At 43.4% G+C, this 2,947-nt stretch overlaps 1 non-coding gene across 1 annotated transcript; it reads left to right on the top strand.

The window, feature by feature from the left end:
- Positions 1–2,674: 2,674 nt before the first annotated feature.
- On the top strand, positions 2,675–2,747 carry trnar-acg. Its single transcript has one exon. It is a non-coding gene; the product is annotated as a tRNA-Arg (tRNA).
- Positions 2,748–2,947: the final 200 nt, after the last annotated feature.

Raw genomic sequence — 2,947 nt, 5'->3', positions numbered from 1 at the left:
TCTTTCCCCTGTGTTGGGGAAGTCCAGAATGCGTAGGCATAAGCTTAGGGTGTGAGAGGAAAACTTAAAAGGAAGCTAAGGGACAATGTTTTCACACAGAGTCTGGTGCGTGTATCGAATGGGCTACCAGAGGAAGTGGTGGAGGCTGCTACAATTACAGCTTTTAAAAGGCATCTGGATGGGTGTATGAATAGGAAGGGTTTAGAAGGATATGGGCATAGTGCTGGCGATGGGACTATGTTCGGTTAGGATATCTGGTCAGCATGGATGCGTTGGACTGAATGGTCTGTTTCCATGCTGTACATCTCTATGACTATAGTACAGAAATTGCAGAAGAAACTCGGCAGGTCTGCCAGCATCTGTAGAGATCTCAGTTCTGAAGAAAGATCAATGGATTCCATGCTGCTTTGTTCTTCCTCGTCGGTTTTAGAGTATGATTCGGGTCAGGGTGGTGTAAGTGCGATTTCACTGATACCTACGTCACTCTGGGATCCCTAAGGATCTTTGCAGTGAATATATCACACATGGAAGAAGAATGAAAAAAGTTTAAAAGAACCTCTGCCTGTCCTTATCATACTTCATCACTGGTGGTGAGAAGTACAATATAAATGAAACTCCGTCTTTCTCCAATGTTCTAAAATCCCAGTCCTCTGCTCGCTGATCCTGCTCTGTGGAAACAATTTCTCAATATCTGCTCTACCCAAACACTAGTGTCATGAAATCTCCGTTTCATCTTCTTTGTTCTAAAGAGAATAATCCTTGCTTCTGGAATCTCTCCACAAAACTAAACTCCCTCCTCCCTGGTCATGATGAAATGGGGGGATTGAGACAAGGTTTTACAAAAATAAATTCGGTTGGTGGTGGAAACATGGAAGCCCAGTCTTCAGCTTTGCGATCTCTCAGTACTCGTTGTGTACCAAGTGGAAGAAAATGCTTTTGAATAATGTGCCAATGGAGAGAGGCGAAAGCGATAAACAGTACCGTCCCTGGAGCAGGGAGAAAGAATGAGAAGAACACATCCTTGAAATTCCTTGCGAGATGTGCGAGGCAAGTTTTCAGACAGAGTGGTGAATGCCTGGAACATACTGAGAGAGGAAGTGGTGGAAGCAGGCTCGGTCGCAGCCTGAGGGACCTCGGAGTTCAGGAAGATAATTATTTGAAATTTGCTGTACTGTTAGAGAGGGTAATTAAGAACGCGTTTGGCACGCTTGCTTTGCTTAGCATCGGCGCTGGGATGTCATGTTGGGAATGTACAGCATGTTAATGAGACCTCCTCTCCAATACCATGAGCAGTTCTGGACCGCTGTTATGGGAAGGAAATTATTAAACGTGAACGTGTTCAGAAAGGATTTACCAGGATATTGCCAGGAGTATTTCAGATTTTAAAATATGCTGGGAAGTCAGGGACTTTTTCAATGCAGCTTCAGAAGATCAGGGGGTGACCTCATTGAGGTTTATAAAATCGTGAGAGCATCGATCATGTGAATGACAAGGTTCTTTAACCAAGGGTGCGAGATTTCAACGCAAGGGGCGTAATTTTATGGTAAGAAGGGAAAGATTTAAAAAGGGCAGAAAGGGCAATGTTTTTATGCAGAGAGTAATGTATGTGTCGTTATGAACCGCCAGAGAAGCGGGGTATGCAGATACAGTTACAACGTGTAAAAGATATTTTGATAGTTCATGAAGATGAACGGTAAGGAGGGATATGGGTCAAACGCAGGCAAGTGGGACTCGTTTAGTTTGGGAACATGATCGGCGTTGACTGGTTGGACCGAAGCGCCGTGCTGTATAACTCTATAATGAACCAAGAACTGTCAGCAGAAAGCGTTACCTCTCTGCTGCTTTGAAGAGGGACGTCTCACAGGTCACCAGTTGGCGTTGTGCCATATTTTAATGTAATTTTTACGATTTTCAAATAGCAGCTCCTCTGTGGGTTTTGGTGAAAAATTCAACTGCTCAGCAGAGTTTGAAAATAAATCCAAAGCTTTGAAAAGTAAAGTTCACATCATTTCTAAACTTTCTAACTTTCGCTTCAAATCGATTTTGTATCCTGGAATAAAATCAGAACTCAGACTCGTTCTGAGGAAAAGTCCATAAGACAGAGGAGCAGAAATTATGCCACTCAGCCCATCGATTCAGCTCCGCCAATATGGCTGATTGGTTTTCCCAATACATTTTCCCGCTTTCTCCCCCTAACCTTTGAACCACTTGCTCCTCAAGAACGTATCTGTCTCTGTTTTAAATATAGTCAATGGCCTGGCTTCCTCCAATGACAGCCTTCTGTGGCAATGAATTCCACAGATTCACCACATTGCGGCGAAAGAAGTTTCTCTTTATCTCCGAACCCGAACATTAAGTGTGATTTCATTCCACAGATGCTGTCAAACCAATTGTCCAGCAATTTCTGACATTTTTCCTGATTTCCAGCATCCGCAGTTCGTGTTTCTTTGTAACTTAGAGATTTGTAAACTGATTTAGGGAGGGCGTGATCTGAATTTGAGGTGTGGTCTTAGTTTTTCGGTGAAGTTCATCAACTTTCAAAGTGAACGAGGTCAAGCAGTGAAACTGATTACCTTGCTGAATATTCCGCTTGTCGATTCACTATTGCCACTCATTTAATCATCAAAACCACAGAATTGCAGAGGGGACTCATCCGTTCTCGAATGTACGGTGTGGGCTAGTGGCGCAATGGATAACGCGTCTGACTACGGATCAGAAGATTGTAGGTTCGACTCCTACCTAGCTCGCGTGCGACTTAAAGCCTCCTCTTTAGCACACTCTTATAAATTAACCTCAATGAAAACATTTCTATCGGTGTCTGTTACAATTTGCTCTGATAACGGATTTTATCACCTCTCCTGCCACTGGTGTCAGACGAGATGGTCTTCATTTGCTCGAACACAGCGTGCAGGAGAGCACTCATGATCAGACAACAGGATTCATAAAA

Source organism: Chiloscyllium plagiosum, unplaced genomic scaffold (assembly GCF_004010195.1).
Source record: "Chiloscyllium plagiosum isolate BGI_BamShark_2017 unplaced genomic scaffold, ASM401019v2 scaf_28916, whole genome shotgun sequence".
In the NCBI taxonomy this organism is placed as follows: domain Eukaryota; kingdom Metazoa; phylum Chordata; class Chondrichthyes; order Orectolobiformes; family Hemiscylliidae; genus Chiloscyllium; species Chiloscyllium plagiosum.
This window is presented reverse-complemented; position numbering and strand designations above follow the sequence as displayed.